The sequence below is a fragment of the Kogia breviceps genome, chromosome 20 (assembly GCF_026419965.1).
Source record: "Kogia breviceps isolate mKogBre1 chromosome 20, mKogBre1 haplotype 1, whole genome shotgun sequence".
NCBI lineage: Eukaryota > Metazoa > Chordata > Mammalia > Artiodactyla > Physeteridae > Kogia > Kogia breviceps.
Genome location: NC_081329.1, coordinates 27,463,725 through 27,482,784, shown reverse-complemented (window position 1 = coordinate 27,482,784; position 19,060 = coordinate 27,463,725). Strand labels below are relative to the sequence as shown.

At 44.9% G+C, this 19,060-nt stretch overlaps 1 pseudogene; it reads left to right on the top strand.

Annotated features, from left to right (window-relative positions):
• Positions 1-7,508: 7,508 nt before the first annotated feature.
• LOC136793322 (uncharacterized protein LINC03042-like) lies at positions 7,509-16,155 on the top strand (annotated as a pseudogene).
• Positions 16,156-19,060: the final 2,905 nt, after the last annotated feature.

The window sequence follows — 19,060 nt, the reverse complement described above, 5'->3', positions numbered from 1 at the left end:
TACATACTAGATGAGGACAGAAAGAGCTCCCAAGGAAACCTTTTCCTGGTCTGTAGAAGGGGAAAGGGGTCAGAAAGCGTTCAATATTTTTGTTGTTGCTGTTCTCTTTTTTAGCTCTCTCCCACTCCAATCGCCAGGTATTACCAAAGTGAAGACATGATATTGGCAAGTGCCAAAGCCCTGAGGGACACAGAGGAGCGGTGGTCTCCAGAGTGGGGGGCAAATTTCCTGTTTGTTACTCTGTTTGTTGATTTGAATGACTGGAGATTTCTCATCAGATACCATAGAGGCCAGAAGGAGGAGGAACAACATTTTTCAAGTGCTAAAAGGAAAAAAACTGAACCAAGAATTCTATGTCCAATTCAACACAATGCTTATCAAAGTTCCAATTGTGTTTTTTGTCAGAAATAGACAAGCCGACCCTAAAATTCATACAGAATTACAAGGGACCTTTAATAGCCAAATCAATTTTGAAAAAGAGGAATAGGGACTTTCCTGGTGGTCTAATGGTAAAGAAGCTGCCTTACAATGCAGGGGACGCAGGTTGGATCCCTGGTCAGGGAACTCAGATCCCACATGCCACGGGGCAACTAAGCCTGCGTGCCACAACTACTGAGCTTGGGCACCTCAACTAGAGGCCACATGCCACAAACTACAGAGCCCACGCACTCTGGAACCCACATGCTGCAACTACAGAGCCCATGTTCCCTGGAGCCTGTGCACCACAGCTAGAGAAGAGAAAACCCACATGCCACAACTAGAGAGAAGCCCACGCACCACAACAAAGAACCTGCCCGCTGCAACAAAAGATCCCGCGTGTGGCAACTAATGCCCAACACAGCCAAAACTAAATTAAATAAATAAATAAATAATAAATCTTTAAAAAAAAAGAAAAAGAGGAATGAAGTTGGAGGACTCATACTTCCCACTTTCAAAACTTACTACAAAGCTACAGTAATCAAAAAATAATACACACACACACACACACACACACACACTGGAATATTACTCAGCCATAAAAAAGAATGAAATAATGCCATTTGAAGCAACATGGATGGACCTAGATATAATCATACTAAGTGAAGTAAGTCAGAAAGAGGAAGACAAATATCATATGATTTCACTCATATGTGAAATCTAAAACAAAATGATACAAATGGACTTATTTACAAAACAGGAATAAACTCACAGACATAGAAAACAAACTTATTGTTACCAGAAGGGAAAGGGGGGGGTAAATTAGGAATCTGAAATTAACAGATACATAATACTATATATAAAATAGATAAACAACAAGGACCTACTATATAGCACAGGGAGCTATATTCAGTATCTTGTAACAACCTATAATAGAAAAGAATCTGAAATATATATATACTCTTTATTATATATATTCTATATTATATATGCATATATATAACTGAGTCACTTTGCGGTACACCTGAAACATTGTAAATCAACTATATTTCAATAAAAGAAAGAACAGTGTAGTACTGGCATAAGGATAAACATATAGAACAAGGGAATAGAACTGAGAGTCCAGAAATAAACCCATTCATCTATAGTCAATTGATTGTTGACAAGGGTGTCAAGACTGTTGCGTGGAGGAAAGAATAGTCTTCAACAAATAGTACTGGAACAACTAGATAACCAAAAATACAAAAGACTGAAATTGGGCTCTCACCTCACATTATATACAAAAAAATAACTCAAAATAGATCAAAGACCCAACTACAAGAGTGAAAACAATAAATCTCTCAGAATAAAACATAGATGTAGCTCTCTGTGATCTTAAATTTGGTAATAAAGTCTTAGATATGACACAAAAGGCATAAGCAACAAAATATGAAATAGATAAATTGGACTTTACCAAAATTTTAAACTTCTTTCAATCAAAAGACACTGTCAAGGAAATGAAAAGACAATCTACAGAATAAGAGAAAATATTTATATATCATATATCTAGTATCTATGATATATAAAGAACTCTTACAACTCAACAACAAAAAGACAAATAAACCAATTCAAAAATGGACAAAAGACTTGGACAGATATTTATCTAGAGAAGATATACAAATGGTCAATAAGCACATGAAAAGATACTCAACATCATTAGTTATTAGGAAAACACAAATTAAAAAACACAGTGAGATACCACTTCACATCCATTAGGTTGGCTATAATAAAATAAACTAAACAGGAAATAACAAGTGTTAGTAAGGATGTGGAAAAATTGGAACCCTCATACTTTGCTGGTGGGAATATATAATGGTGCAGCCACTGTGGAAAACATTTTGGCAGCTTCTCAAAAAGTTAAACATAGAATTATTATATGACCTAGCAATTCTATTCCTAGATCTATATCCAAGAGAATTGAAAACAGGTGTTCACACAAAAACTTGTACACAGATGTTCATAGCAGCATTATTCATAATAGCTGAGAAGTGAAAACAACCCAAATGTCTGTCGACTGATGAATGGAAAAACAAAATGTGATATATCCATACAATGGAACATTATCTAATCATAGGAAAGAATGAAATATTGATACAAGCTACAACGTGGATAAACCTTGAAAACATTGTGCCAAGTGAAAGAAGCCTAACATAAAAGTCACATATTGTATGACTCCATTTATGTGAAATGTCCAGAATTGGTAAATCCATAAAGACAGAAAGTAGATTAGTGGGAACGGGGAGAGGGGGAAATAGGGAGAAACTGCTTAATGAGTAGAATTTCTGTTTTGGGGTAATAAAGATGTTTTGGAGGTAGATACTGGTGATGGTTGAGCAACATTACGAATGTACTAAAAGCCACTAAATTGTGCAGTTTAAAATGGTTAAAATGGTAGATTATCTATCACATGAATTTTACCTCCGTTTTTAAAAAAGCATTCTAAATCCAGTGAAAATATTCTTCAAGAATGAGAGTGAAATAAAGATACTCTCAGATAAAAGAAAACTAAGATAATTTGTCATCAGCAGACTTGTTCTAAAATAAATGCTAAAGGGATTTCCTTGGCAGTCCAGTGGTTAAAACTCCACACTTCCAGTGCAGGGGGCGCAGGTTCGGTTCCTGGTCGGGCAACTAAGATCCCAGATGCCACACAACCAAAAATAAATAAAAATAAAATAAATGCTAAAGAAAATTCTTCAAGCTAGGAGGAAAATGATACCTAAAAGAAACTTAGGGCATCAGGAATGAAGAAAGAGAAAAATGGTAAATAGAATAGAGTATTTGTCTCCTCTTAAGTTCTTTAAAATATGTATGACAACTGAAAGCAAAAATTATAACATGGTTCAGTGAATTTCTGGTGTACATGGATGTGATACACATGAGAACTATAAGATGAAGGGAGGGGGTAAAGGAACCTATAGGGTGGTAAGCTTTCTACATGTTACATGAAGCGGTAAAATATTAAATACATATTATAATCCCTGGAGAAACCACTGAAAACAATTATTTAAAACTATGCAAAGAGACATAGTTAAAAGCTCAACAGATAAATTGGAATACAAAATACTAAAAATGTTGACCTAGTTTTAAACATATCAATACACATATGAAATAAAAGTTGTCTAAAAAGACAGGGATTGTCAGCTTCCATTTAAAATGAAACAAACAAGATACAACTATTTGCTGTCTACAATTTTGTAGTATAGGTACGTTAAAAGTAAAACAATGGAAAAAGAAATACCGTGCAAACACTTATCAAAAGAAAGGTGAAGTGGCTGTATTAATGTTAGACGAAAGAGACTGCATAGCAAGGATGATTTCCAAGAATAAAGAGGAGCAATATACAATAATTAAAGAATCAATTCACCAAGAAGATGTAACAATTTTAAATGTGTATGTACTTAGCAAAAGAGCTTCAAAATACACGCAGCAAATGCTGATAGAATTGAGTGAATTAGACAAATCCACAATTATAGTTGGAGACTTAAACACTCCTCTCTCAGTAATTGATAAACAAGCCAACAGAAAGTCAGCAAATATATAGAAGAACTGAACTATTCCACCTAGCAACTGATCCAATTGATATTTACAGAACACTCCACCCAACAAGAAGAGAATACATTCTTCTCAAATGCACATATATATTTGACTATGATAGATCATATCCAGAGTCATAAAACAATACATAAAATAGACTTGAAATCATACAAAGTACATTCTCTGACCATAATGGAATTAAACTAGTAATCAATAACAGAAAGATAACTGGAAAAACTCCAAACACTTGGAAATTAAACAACATAAGAATCCATGGGCCAAAGAGGAAGTCTTGAGGGAAATTAAAAACTACTTTGACCCGAATGAAAACACCACATATCAGAATTTGTGGGATGCAGCTAACGCCATGCTTAGAGGGAAATGTATACTGTTAAATGCTTCTATTAATAATTGAAATGAAGGAAGATTTCAAGGCAATATTCTAAACTCCCACATTAAGAAAGTAGAAAAAGAAGAGCAAATTAAACGCAAAACAATTAGAATGAAGGAAAAAATAAAGACCAAAAAAACCAATGAAATTAAAAGCAAAAACAATAGAGAACATCAAGGATGAAACTCAAAGCTGATTCTTTGAAAATTGCAATAAAAGTGGATAAATCTCTAGCTAGAGTAACAAAAGAGGGGGTGGGGCAGAAGAGAAGACACAAATTACAGTCCTCCATCGTTATCTGGGAGGGATTCGTTTCAAGACTCACCTCAGATACCAAAGTCTGTGGATGCTCAAGTCCCTTATATAAAATGGCAAAGTACAGTAAGCTCTCTGAATCAATGGGTTCCATATCCGCCAATAGGGAGGGCCGACCATACCAACTTCTGGAATAACAGAGAGGATCCCCCTATAGACCCCACAGACATTAAAAGAATAATAAGAGAATACTAGGAACAATTCTACATGAATAAATTTGACAATTTAGATAGAATGAACCAAATTCCTTGAAAGCCACAAATTAACAAAGTTTACCTAAGAAGAGATAGATGACCCCAATAGTCCTGTATCTATTAAAGACATTGAATTTATAGTTTAAAGTATTCTCATAGTTTCTTTTAATTTCATTGGTTTCTTTTTTTTAAACATGTGTTAAAACTTAGAACTGCAAAACCCCCTCCTCGAAAAATTCAATGTTACTCTGATTTTTAAAATCAATTCAGAAAAAAACCAAATGAGAATGCAATTTAAATGACAGTAAGAAGTCATTTGGTACCCAGAGTTTGATCACAGCAAGTACTGGGAAGATGCAGAAATCCAGGGCTGTCATTTCCTTCTGGTAGGAATACAGCTGGCCAATCCCTTTGGAGAGGAATTTCACAAGATAAAGATAAAAATGGTCCTGCCTTTCCCCACAGCAATGCCCCTTCTAAAATTATCAAAGGAGTGCAAAAGAGAACATGCCAAGAAAGTTCATTGCAGCATTGTCTGTAAAAACATTTTATGCAAAATATTTTTAAGCCAGAGATTTATACATGGTGTATTATTCATATGATGTAATACTATACGATATTTTAAATGCTATTTGATAACATGCTATTTTAAATAAATGACCTGAGAACTATGGAATCAACATAGATAAAAATCTCAAAGATAGAATGAGGAATGCAAAAGCAAGCTGTAAAATGACACTATGTGTGTAAAGTTTGAAAACATGCAAAAGAATGTTATATATCGGCACATGCAAATGCTTTAATAGTATAAAAATATGCCTTGGAAATGTAAACACAAATTCAGGGCAGGCACTACCTCAGGGGATAGAGAGGAATGTGTTCAGTGTAGAATACACAAGGGAACTTCAACTGTACCTATAATTGCTTTTCTTTCTTTTTTTCTTTCTTTATTTATTTTATTATTTTTTTGACCGCGCCGGGTGGCCTGCGAGATCCCAGTTTCCCAACCAGGGACTGAACCCAGGCCCTCGGCAGTGAAAGCATGGAGTCCCAACCACTGGGCCACCAGGGAACTCCCTCTTTTCTTTTTTTAAGAAATACTATGCAAGCAAGGCAAAATACTGGAATTCAATGGAGACGGCTGATGGGATTCATGGGATTTCATTACGTTATTCTTTGTATTTTTCTAGATATTTGAAGTATTTCATAATGGAAATGATAATCACCGTTGCACACAGTGATGCATCCTAGTGGGTTAGAGTCCTTAGCCATGAGCACTGCACCTCGGCTGGGCTGCCCAGGCTCCGATGCCGCTTGTACGTCTCTCTGGTTGCGGGACTTAGGAAAATTACTTAACTTCTCTGGGCCTCAGTCTCCTTAACTATAAAATAAGGATAATATTAGGACTTTCCTTACAGTACTTTTGTGAGGGTTACATGAGGTAAAATGTAAGATGCTTAATATAATGCCAGGCATATGGCAAATAAAATGTGTGTTAGTGTTTTAAATTACGTTTTTCCCTCAACCTTTGAAACTCAACTATCAACTCTGTGCCACCATCTCCAAATAAACCCACCAGTGCTTTCTCTCCCTACTCCCTCCTCTTCCCAAGGGCCCTGGACCTTTACAGACCAGCTCAAATCCCTCTAATCACAGAAGAAATACTTAAGGGTCAGTACTCCAAACACACACTCTTCTTGATCGTAAAAGAAACCCACGTGTAGGAGACGAGCTTAAAACAGAAAAAGAGTCTCTAATGGTGGAATTTTGGACCCTAAGGGGCACACACCACACACACACCCCATCTATCTCTGCTCAGAGAGGAATTGTCTAAACCGGTAAGAAATATTGAAAGATAATTGAGGGAACAGAACTCCCAGGAAAAAAAGTTGTGAACGTTATCTTGAAAAGTTGCGGTGAGTCACACTTAAAAAAAAAAAAAAACAACACACAAATCATATTCTTTGTGAATAAAAGAATGTTTTTCATTTACCAGCGAAGAGGTCTAGTTAAGTCTTCTTGTGAATTCTTTATTAAAGACTGAAGTAAGGAATTCTTTTGTTAAGTAAATATTCAGGCCCTTCCTTGCCAAAGAGCTTTTGAAATCCTTGCGGTAATTATGCTGATGTTTTCTGTGTTTATATGTTAAATGCCTAGAGCTTAATTGTTAATGGGTAAATAAGAGAAACCGCAGAGTCCCTGCCAAAAGAGGCCGGATTGCTGGGGCCAGCGGGACAATGGCTCGGCTGGGCTCCCCGGAGGGGCTGGAGGGCAGTTAGGACAGAGCCGTGGCTCTGCTCTGTGTGAACGCGGCTCGCTCAGGCCAGGGAAGACACAGGCCTACAGGGAGAACAAAGGCAACGGTCAGGTCGTGGACCTGGGCCTGAACTCTAGACCGAGTTTCCTTTCTCCTCACCGCCCCCAGGTCAAGAATTCCTGCTGCCCCAAGAAACCAGCCGGAGAATTATGATGCTGTCCGAATAACCAGAAACCAGGCGGAGAGCTCGGTCACAGGCTCTTCTCCCAGGGCACGTGTCCTGGGCTGGAGACCCACATCCCGCACTCAACCAGCCACGCTCGCTCTTTCATCCCTTTCCGGGGTCTTCATCGGCATGATGGAGATGAGGGTACCCTTTCATAAGGGTTTTATGAAAATTAAATAAATGACTATCGCAGAAACATGCTTAGAAGCGTGCCTGGCACAAAGTAAGTGCTATTTAAGTTAAAGATTTAACTGAGAGTTCAGAAAACGGTGTGTTAAGTTTCCAGGTATCGAATTCATCTGGCACAGAGGTGCAAGTAACACCCTATGCGTGGATCTTGTGGATCGTTTGCGGTGTTACAGGGAATTGCCGTACGTACTTGGTTGGTCCTCCCACACGTCAATGCACGTCTAATTATAGTGTAGTCTTCCTCGGCTCTGCCAACATCCTCTGGAAGATTACACACAGAAGATGGGAATTAGTGAGGAAACTTCCGTGTACCCCTCCTGAAAGCCAAACAGGGCCTGTTCCGATCAACCCTGTCTTCTCTTTCTCTTAAACTCCTTCCCTTTAGGGGATGGGAGTCCTGGCAGAAGCGTGCTGGGACCTGCGGAGCCTGCTAGGGTATCTCCAAGATAATCGGAGCTATTCCATGCAAAATCACCTTAAATCCAAAATGAGAAGATCCGTTGGAAGGACGGGGTTAACTGGAAATCTCTCTAAGAATGTTTGCTGAGAAGCCTTCCAGCAGTGTTGGAGTGGGGTGGGGGGGAGCAGAGGAAACCCCGAGGGTGCAGGCTTGGTGCAGAGACTCAGTCGCCAAGGCAAGCTGGTCCACTCCGGGATCCAGACCTTCAGACGGGTTGAATGTGGTCAGAGATAAGCTTCTCAAACAGGTAGCAGGGCGGTGGGGGGTGGGGAGCCCTCGAGGCTTCTTAGGCTCTTAAAATTTCAGAGTTGAAAAGGGGCATTTCAGCCCTCAGCTATCAGCAGCTGGCCAAGAGCTGAGTTTCCAGGTTTCTGGGCACGAAAATCTCCTTGGTCCTCAGCATCCCTGGAGCAGCGCCTACTTGGGCGTGAACTCCTTCGGAGCACGGTCCCCGCCCATCTGTCCTCTCTGCTCGAGAGAGGAATTCATCAAAGCCTGTCGCATAGTCTCCTCCACAACCACATCTCTGGGGTAGACAGAGAGGTGCTATTGAGGCACTTGACAGCCGAGGAAGCAGATGCGCATGGTGGCTAATGACACGCCCAGGACCACGTGGCTACTTCACCAGACTTGGGTACACCCCCTCTCGGTTTTTGAGAGATTCCCAAGGGAAGGAGGAAAAGCCAGGGTTCTACTCCTCGTGCAGGCCCCAGGACCTGTTCCCCATCTTCCGATTAGAACCACGGCCGGGGGTCACATCGGGTGAAGGCCAGTCTGCAAGGACCGCGCACAGACCTCGGTGTTCACGAGCCCCTCCTTCCTCGGGCACCTTCAGAAGCAGCTGGTCCTGCTTGATGCCCAGAGGTGGGCTCTCCAGAAGCCCCTCCACTTCCTTCTGCCTGGGATACTGGGAAGAGGGGCGTTTTCAGAGATGCTGGAGACCGCGCTCCACAGATGCCCGCACATCCATCATGTGACAGCTCAATTCCCCTCACTCTGTGACGGGGGCACGGATATTGGAGAGCCTCCTGCCAAGACCCTGGGAGGAAGCCAGGAAGAGATGCCTGCCCAGGGAAGAGGTGAGCCCCGCGGGGAAAGGACTGCTCACAGCTGAGGAGGTTATTCAAAGAGACTTGGACTTGGAAAGGGCCCTGGAGATGGTGGGGTCCAGTCCCGGAAACTGGCTGAGGAGCATTGGAGCAACAGACCGAAACCAGCCAAGTAGAGGAGGACGGGAAGGAGAGGGTTGAACAGTGATCAGAAAGACAAAGAACAGGCAGTTCGGAAGAGCCAAGAGCATAAATCGTAAATCGCTTGCAGACGCCGGTGGTGCAATACACAACCGAGGCTCCCGCGGGGGTGCCCGTTGCTGTGGGCTCGGGCATGTCTACTCAGCACAGTGGGTGTGAGCCTGAGTGTGTGAGCAAAACCCCCAATGAGTCATCCAGTGCATGTAATGGTCCTGTCAGTTCGTGAATCATGGAGTGTGTGTCAGAGCTGGTGTGTGTGTGTGTGTGTGTGTGTGTGTGTGTGTGTGTGAGCGCACAAGGCAGTGGTGCCCAGAGTAATGCCGGGAGGAGGATGAAAGCCAGCCCTCCCGGGGTGAACTGTGTTTAAATGGCACCACGCTTCATTCACACCATGCATCACGCTCCACACCTCTGAACCTGGTCCAGAGAAAGCCATCTGTCCTCCCTTCCTGATGAACGCCCCCCACACACTATGGAGCTGCAGTGTGAAATTCTTCAGGTTTGTGGGGTCGTGTTCAGAGTTCGAGATGGCCAGGATCTTAGAATCCCAAATTTCAACCCCAGCGTTTTAAAGAGAGAGGAACGGCAGCAGGGAAAGCCAGTCCCACAGTCCCAGAGCCACAGGGAGAGCTTACAGCAAAGCCAGATGCAGACCCAGGTATCCTGGCCACCCCCATCCTGCTGTCCTTGTTCCACCTGCAGGTCCTTTTCCCTTTTTGCTCAAGGATGTCATGAGACCACTCCTTTTTACTAAAACGCACCGGACCCACCCATGAAGTGAAACGCTGTTGTTGCATCTTAGAGGCTGGAGTCCATGAAGAACCTCACAGGCAAAGCTGGGGCGTCTCTGGCCAGGTGGCTTAGACTGAGCGTCATTTCACCTCTTCTCCCAGAGCCTCACTCTCACCCCACCCAGGACAGGAGGAGCCCGAGGGAGACCGCTCTTGGGTCTGTGTCCATAACTGGCAGGACCCTTTGGCAGACGATACCGTCATTCAGAAGTTGCTTATGAGCCATCTGTGAATGTCTCACTCAGGACGCCTGGCTCTTTCTCCTTTCACCTTCCTGGGGGCTGTCTCACTGCTCAATTGCTCCAGAAAAAATGAAAAAATAAATACAGCAGAGGATTTACTTTAGCAGTTCTGAGGAAGGGTTTACTAGGTAAAGAGCCTGAACCTATTAACTCTTAAGATGGGGTTTAGGATAATCTATGAGTTTCAATTATCCATTCCATTCATTCTTCTCCGATGGCTTAGAGTTGACCCACACTTCAAAGGGAGCACTTCAGCCCCTGGATTTATTGTTCTTATTTCATGTTAATTAAGTACTTACTATACACCCAGCGTGGCTGAGACCCTTCAGTGGGCACAGACTCTGCCCTGCATCCCTGGAGAGCAGAGACTGATGATCTCATCCATCTGGACTTCAAAGCCCTTTACCTCCAATCGCATCCTGTCACTGAACGTGGAGGTGGCTGGGCTGCCGAGGGTGCAACAGGGCAAAGTGAGTAAAAGGAGCAGAGGAATGACAGCTCCGGGCCAGGTGTGGCGTGATGCTGATCTTACGTCTGAGCCCGGGTTCTGCGGTCGCAGGAAGGTGTGTCCTGCAGTCATCAGGGCTCTGCTAAATGCACACACTGGGAAAGGAAGTTAGGAAGCCTTCTTGTGTGCTGGACCAACTAAGGGACCAAGTAAACATTGATATAGTTAAGTGTCCTTCATACACGGCACATGGGCCAAAGGAGAATAACCAAATGTTCCCTTGAGTGTAAATAAGTGTATTTACAAAGGTATGTATTTCAGCAGCGTATGTAATAGCAAAAAGCTGTAAACAACCCCCAAAAATCCATTCATAGGAGATGAGTAAAATAAATCATGGTACATCCATTCAATGAAAAACAATGCAGCTGCGAAGAAGAATGAGTTACATCTCCATACCTTAACTTGAAAAGAGATCTACGATTATTAAGTTTTGAGAAAGCAAGTTATAGAAGATGATGTAATCTGTATTAAAAAATTTTTAAGGGTAGCCTATAAATAGATACATATGTTTATATATATTTGTACATGTTTAAAAATGTGGGGGAAATGTGGAACCTAAGTATACGGAAAAAATGGGGAAGGATACACATGAATCTGGTTACATTGTTTACTTCAGAGGGTGGAGTTGGAAAGGATAAGAAAATCTATTTTTGTTTACTCTGTACTGTTTGACTTTAAGTATGAATTATTTTTATAACTTCAATAAAGAACAAACTGTATTGTGAAAATAAAGGGAATACAAAAATAGGTTTGTCGATGCTTCCCAGACACCCTCAACACTGGAGCTTGCCCCCATGTGAAATGCCTCGCCTGTTATGACATTTGGAGAGCTGGCAGCCATCGCTTGAGAAAACATGGCACATTTGGCCTCTGCGGCAGCGTCATGGAACAAACAGCGACTTCGGCTGTCAGCTCCAAAGAAAAATACTGATTTGCATAAACGTATGTGACCTCAACTTATTCAGTGACTTTGAGATATCTCACTCTAATCAGATACAATTAATTAAAAGGAGCACAAGTTTCTGGCACCTGTACTCCGCCTCCTCCATTATTGATCCAGGGCGCTGGAAATCAGAATACATCACAGATTCTTAAATCCCAGCGTGAGTCGGGAGGAGGGAAAGAGGGTTTGCTGTATGTGCCGGGCCCTGGGATGGGCACCGTGCCTACACCATCCCATTGGATCCTTGTGGTGATCCAGAAAGGTATGAGGAAAGGATGTGAATGTACACACACACACACACACACACACACACACACACACACACACACACACTGGAGCATGCACTAGAAACTACAGAACACGACAGAAAGGGAGAGCTCAAGACCCAGGGAAGAAACACACCCATGGCCTAAGAGTGGGCACCAGGCAGGCTACTCATCAGGCCAGGAGAGTAGAGATTCTGGGATCCCTCGGACACCTTGGCCAGGAGCCTGGCGATTTTGACAACGCCTGGGTCTACTTTATTCCTACTGAGGGTCTGAAGCTCTGGGGACCGGGGCCGAAGCACGAGAGGAAGCTGTTGTAGCCAGGACTGAAATCTAACTCAAACCAGCTTTGGCAAAACGTTGAGTTATTTGGCTCTTGGAACTAGAAATGTCCACGAGTAGATGGCTCACTGGAATTAGGACTCAACTAATGTCAGTCAGGGTTCATCCTGTTTCTGTATTTCTCAGCTCCGTTCTCCTCCGTGTGGTCTGCATTTCTCAGGCAAGCTCTTTTGATGTGGCAGCAAAGATGGTCCCAGAAATTCCATGTTACTTGGTTCCTTTCAACTACCCATTCCCATGAAAAGCAAGCATTTTTTTTTCCCCGGGGTAGTTTCAGCACGAGTGCCAGGGACGGCTCTCAGGGGACCAGCAGGGGTCATGTGCCCATTTCTCAATTAATTACCGTGGCGACCTGATTGAAAAACCAATCAGCCTTTTCCAGATCACATGGATTAGGAATGAGGGAGTGGTATCCCTCTCCAAAATTGGAGGGGTAGCACCAAAGGAAGAAGGGAAGGATTCTGGGCAAGCCGACCACAGATGTTCATCACAACATCACAGAGAAACCTACAAGGAAATTGTAAACTGAGAAACTGGTAGGTGTTGGTTATTTATTTTATACCTGTCATCTCTTGGCAACCGTGAGACCCCTGGAAATTGTTCAACACAATGATATAAGTTCTGAAGACACTACTGACCCTGGTCTCCCGTTGCTTGCCCTCTACTCTTGGAGACCCAGTTCCCGCCCCTCCCTACTTTGAATCTGGGAGGATGAGGGTGGACAAAGAGGCATGGGCTGCAAGGGGCACATGTGTCGTGGCATTGGGGGGGGGGCGGGCAGGAAGTATGAGCAAGTGAGGGGGGTGCACACGCGTGTTCTCACTGGGGGCTGCCGCGTGCTGGGGCTCAGGAAAGCTCTCTGCTGGGCACGGCCAGGGTAGGGCTGCCTTGCACACTTGTTCAAGCTGTGCCACAAAATACTAAATACAACCAAATTTTACTTGAGGAAGGAGCCTCCTCATCTGCACAGAGATGCCATATGGGCAAGAGGAGCCCTGCTAGTAAGTGACAGAGAGAGAAACCCAGACCCCACTCCATCATCAGCTGTGTGATTCGGAGGATAAAAATATGATCATGGACGTTACGGCGCTTTTTGAAAAGTCATAAACACGAGGTATCATTCTAAATCACTCTCCAGTTCTCCAGCCAGCGGAGTGCTAGAGGTTATCTAACTTGCTCCCAGGCTCTAGTCATATGAGAGCACAGACTGGGGGAGAGATTGATGCCTCGGGTTCCCTTGAAAACACCACACCCACGGCAATCTCTTGTTTTTCCATGTCTATTACATACAGGACTGTATCAGGTATTTACGCCCACAATTTTTTTTCTTTTTTTTTTTTTTGGCCACGTCACTCAGCTTGCAGGATCTTAGTTCCCCAACCAAGGACTGAACCCCAGGCCCTCGGCAGTGAAAGCGCAGAGTCCTAACCACTGGCCCGCCAGGGAATTCTGTATCAGATATTTAGAAGTCAGTGTGCTTTACAATGTTAATAACCTTTCTTTGAGTGGATGCAGTCTATGTGTTGTTGGAGGGGGAGGTTGTCTATGTAGGGGCAGGGAATGTATGTGTCCTTCCTCAGTCGGATTCTAAACTCCTAGAGAATGACATTGTCCTTCGTTGTACGTCCCATGCCAATTTTTTTTTTCCCTTGGTCACTGTGTTAAGAGTTAAACAAATGAAAACACTTCTGATAGAGATGAAATTAAATAGCTTATAAATGATGCCTAGACAGTACTTGGTCTATGAAAGATGCTTTTATATATATATATATGAAAGATATATATTTCTTTCCCCTCACTCCTCTCCTGATGCAGAAAGAATAAGAAAATTCATTTAACCATATTAATTTGAGGCCACCTGTTAATTGCCAGGCCTTGTGCTGGGCACTGGAGACAAAATGATACCCGAGAAATAATCTCTCAAGTTCTGTGGTCCATCTGGCCAGAAGAACACCCTTGATGGTCATCCTTCACATGTTATATGGGCTTGTAAACAAGGCACTCTTGGATGGAGGACAGTGGAAGGATAGTTTGATGGTTTTAATGGTTTTCTGGGGTTAGAAGGGCAGTAGGAGGTGCCAGCTTGGAAGGTGGTGTTTGAATAGGGTCTTGAAGGCTGAACAAGAGTTCACGAGGCCAAAAGGCTTGCACGAGTGTTACAAGCCGACGAAACAGTTAGTTAGCTTGCAAATAATCTCCTTCTTGAACAGAACTATGATCTCTTGCAACTGCCAGGGAAAGGACCCCAAATCAAAAGCTGTTGACTGGAAGAAAGCAAAGAGCTTCAGAGCTGGGCTCCATCAATCATCGCAAACTTAGGGCTCTTCAGGGCCTGGCACTTGCCTTTACATGCTTTCAGTTTAAAGACGATTGGAGCTTTTGAAATGATGCATGTTATTATTTTCCATTATCTAGAAAGGAGCTGTTTTAAAAGCCGAAGACCAAAAGTTGAAACCCCCAGGAATTTATTTTAAACTTGGGAATTTCCCAGAGGCCTGGAATTTGGTGTCTGGGTTCCAGCTTTGGGCCTAATTGTTGGGTTCCCTTCTCAGACTCTGCCTCTCTGTGTGTGTCTACTGCCTCCCCCGCCCCCATCTGTGCCATCTGTTCAGCAGGGCACAGCTTTCCAAAGCCCTGGGTCAGCCCTCTCCTGGTAACTCTACCTGGGGAGAAAAGCAGCTCTGATGACCCACCAGATCAAAGATAAAGCCTAAAGTGTTTACAGTATCAGCTATCGCTCCCTGGAGAGAAGGACTGTATCTTTCTCTACGGCTGCAGAACCCAACTGTAGCTTTTTTGAATGACTGGCCCTGTTGGCACCTCCAGGCCCAGGATCCCAGCTGCTGCCCTAGCCCAGCCCAGGGAGGGAGGGAGGCAGGCCACTGACAGGACGCCCCTCATGAGAACAAAGCTATCTGCCCCATCTTCGCAGGGTAGCAGCCTCACCCTCACACCTGCCAGGCGGGGCGTCCTCTTTCTTGGTAAACTTCTTTGTCCCTTAGTTCAGTGACGGGCACACGGGCGACTCGGTTAGGGCTTGTGGTCTATTAGCAGCTGGTTTTGCGAGAAGACCTTAAGATCTGGAATCAGGAGACCTGGGTTGACGCTCTCCTTCCACCTGTGACCAGTTGCCTGTCTGAGCCTCGGTTTCCTCATCTTTAAAACAGTGATGATAATTCTGCCTCTCAAAGCTGTTCACTCATTCACAAGGGCAACATGGAGTAGAAGAAGCAGAGTTGGGTGGAGGCCAGGGCTCAGCTCCTGCATTGGTACAGTGCTGGGTTCACAGTCTGTTATTCCCTAGTTATGTGACCCTCAGTGTTCCTTATCTGTGAAATGGGATCATAATCACTCCTCTTTCACGGGGTCTTTAGGAGGCTTAAATGAGATATACTCATGCAGAGCTGAGTACAGTGTCTGGCACATAATAAAGTTTATCCAGGATCTACTTTGTTCTCAGTGCTGTGGAAGGTGCTGGGGTTCCAGAGGTCAAAGGCACAGAGCTCACAGTGGGGTAACTGTGAAGAGACTCAAATATCAATAAAATAACAAATGCAAATCAGGTCTTAGCCCTCCTCACGCACCTCACTTCAAAAATCTCACCCAGTGTGTGTGTGTGTGTGTGTGTGTGTGTGTGTGTGTGTGCCCTCACCGCATGGCATGGCCCATGTCTACCTCTACAGTGCCTTGTTCTTTGTCCTCCAGCCACACTGGACTCCTTTCTAGCCCTTGAACCCACCAAGCTCTTTCCTGCCTCAAGGCCTCCGCTGGGGTCCCTTCTGCCTTGAACAGTGGTTCCAGCCCTGGAAGGGTCTCAGCATCTTCCACGAACTTGCTGGAAATGAAAATTCCCCAGCTCTGCCCCAGCACTCCTGAATCAGAAATCCACCCCCCCCCCCCACGACCCCGGGCAGGCTCAGCACCCCGTGCATTCCGATGTGCTAACGTTTAAGAACATCTGGCCCTTACTCTCTTCCCTCTCTGCTCTTCATTTGGCCCCTTCCTCGGGGAGGGATTCCCCCTTATCTTCTCAGAAGAGCCCCTGCGGCCAAAAGAGGTCTGTGAGGTGTCCTGTGCTTTCCTTGTTGATCTGTCATTTAGTCTGGAAGAAATGAGAAGTGTCTTTAAGAAGCCAGTTTGGAGCCCACAGGACCGGCTCTGGATGGATGAAGTCAGCAAAGCCGCAGTCAGCACAGGGACACACGCAGAACTCCCGGCCACACGGCCCGTTTCACAAAGAGAACATGGGAGGCGCAGGGGCCTGGAGCAGGTGCCCAGGCTTAAGTGGAGAGAAGGTAAGTCACTTGGGGATATTTAGCACCTAAGGGAAAAGCAGAAACGTCGAGGACATAATTAACACCTATATTCTAATCTCACTAGTAGCTAAGTAGGACTTAGCCCTAAACTTGAAAATAACAAAATAGCCCCAGGAAGACAAAAGCAAATCTAGAAAGATGTTGCTAAAAGGTAAGTTCGTGATACCTAGGAAGCTGGTTTCTTTTTCCTTTGAACATACCGGCTCACTGTAGTTTAGCAAAAACTCAAAGTTCCCCCTAGTTACAGCTGTTGTCTTAATATTCGTCACTGAAGGAGTGAGTAGACCCCTGCCATCGCTTGGGTCTGCATTACTCAGGCAGTCCTGCTACCCACGCACTCACGTGACAAATAGCAGCTTCCTCACAGTCAAAACAGAGACCCTGGAAACCACCAGAAGGTGCCATTTTTGCACCGAAAGGCAGCGAGGTCCTGGACAGAGAGCAGCACGGAGGGCCTGGCGGCTGACGTGCACGGCAGGCCTCCTCGTTCTGTGCGCTTCTGCAGAAATAATGCAATTGTGAGGGGCTAGGGAAGCCACAAATAGAATAAAGGAAGGAAGGGAAAAATCAATAGCTGTGGAGAGGAGGAAGGGAGGCAGACGTGCTGCCTGAGCCTTGCTGTCAAGAACAGGAAAGAGGCCACAATTCAGGCCTGGGCATGGACCGGGCTCCCAGATCACTTCCTGGGCAACCTCCACCCAGCCTCTCCCCGGCAGACACTAGCGTCCATCTCCCGCAGGTGGGAATGGAGATGCAGAAAGACTACATAACTTGCTCCAATCCCCAACATAAATAAAAGCACTGAGACATGAACCCAGGGCCCCCCATCCGTCAGCCCGAGCTCTTCCTCAGCCGCCACAGCTGCCTGGTCCATGAGAGCGCAGCTGTCTGGTCCAGGAGGGCACTCACGCAACAGGAGCCCAGGCGAGTTTGGCAGGAGGGAGGACCACTTTACCTGTGTGTATGGAGTTGGCTTCCCGAGGCTGATTCACCTGGGAAACAGCCTCTGGGGAAACTTGATCCCTAACCCCCGCCCCAGCGCAACACAAACTGATGTGTATCTCTCTGAAAGCAGGCGGAGTGAGACCAGCAAGTGGCCTTCACAGGACCTCAGAAGACACACACCTTGCTCCTTGGGGTTTGCTCCTTTTTCCCCCCTTCCTGGAGGGTCTGCAAAAGAGAGGGGAACTCAGAGAAGCAGGACACGGCAGGGGTGGGGCTCCCGGGCAGCAGGGGGGAAGCGGGGTCTCCCCTTCGTTGATCCACACCCTGAGCCTCTGGGACCTAGCGTCCACCCTCTCCCTCCTCTCGGTTCTCCAGTGTTTTAGTTGGAAAGTAAGACCCAACTCGCTAAATCAAAGTGGTTTCCCCAGCAACACTGGGAGAAGCCGGTTTACTTACAACAGGTAAATAATGCATGAGCTCAGGCTGAGAAATACGGCAACCAAGTTCATGTTACTAACGGGTTCACTGAACCTGGAGGCTCGGCTCCTGAGCCCAAGTCCCAGGGGATAAGGTTGCAATTTCCCGCCTGCCCCTCCTCTCCTAAGGAATCCTTTCTGTATTCAGGTTGTGTGTGTGTGTGTGTGTGTGTGTGTGTGTGTGTGTGTGTGTGTGTGTGTGTGAGTGTGTGTGTGTGGGGGGGTCCTGGCTATTTCCTACTCTCTAAATCAAACTGCCTCTGCCTTCAAGAGCAAGGGACTAGGCACCCATCCTCTGTGTGGCTTCTCCCGTCTTTAAAGACAGGGTGCCGAGAAAGGCTCTCTTTTGCAAAGCCGGGCAAAGCAGCACAGACCAGCACCAGGCTCCATGGTCGGCCAGGAGACGGTTCGTTTCCAAATCCAGTCGGTGTACCTGACAGGTCTGTCAGGTCCCTCGTGAGCCCTGGTACAGATGCACTCAGCCAAAAAGAGATGCAAACCGAACCAAATTGTGAAAGAACAACTCTTGATAAGACAGTGTGCTCCTCCCTCCCCCTGAGAATAACTGATACTGAATCTACATCTCTCTACCCTCCAGGAAAGATGTTGGGCTTTCTCTGAGTGGCCCTCTGGAAGTAGTAAGTTCTGTTTTTAATTTTATAAAGATGAAATGATAGTGCACTAGAGAAAACGCTTTTTCAAATTACACAGCGCCCTCCCAGTTTGACATTGCCCTGCATCCCCATGGCAAAAAAAATCACTCATTTAGACAACTGACAATTCAGTACAAGGAGAATTTTTTTTTTTTTTTTTTGCAGTACACGGGCCTCTCACTGTTGTGGCCTCTCCCGTTGCGGAGCACAGGCTCCGGACGCGCAGGCTCAGCGGCCATGGCTCACGGGCCCGGCCGCTCCGCGGCACATGGGATCTTCCCGGACCGGGGCACGAACCCGCGT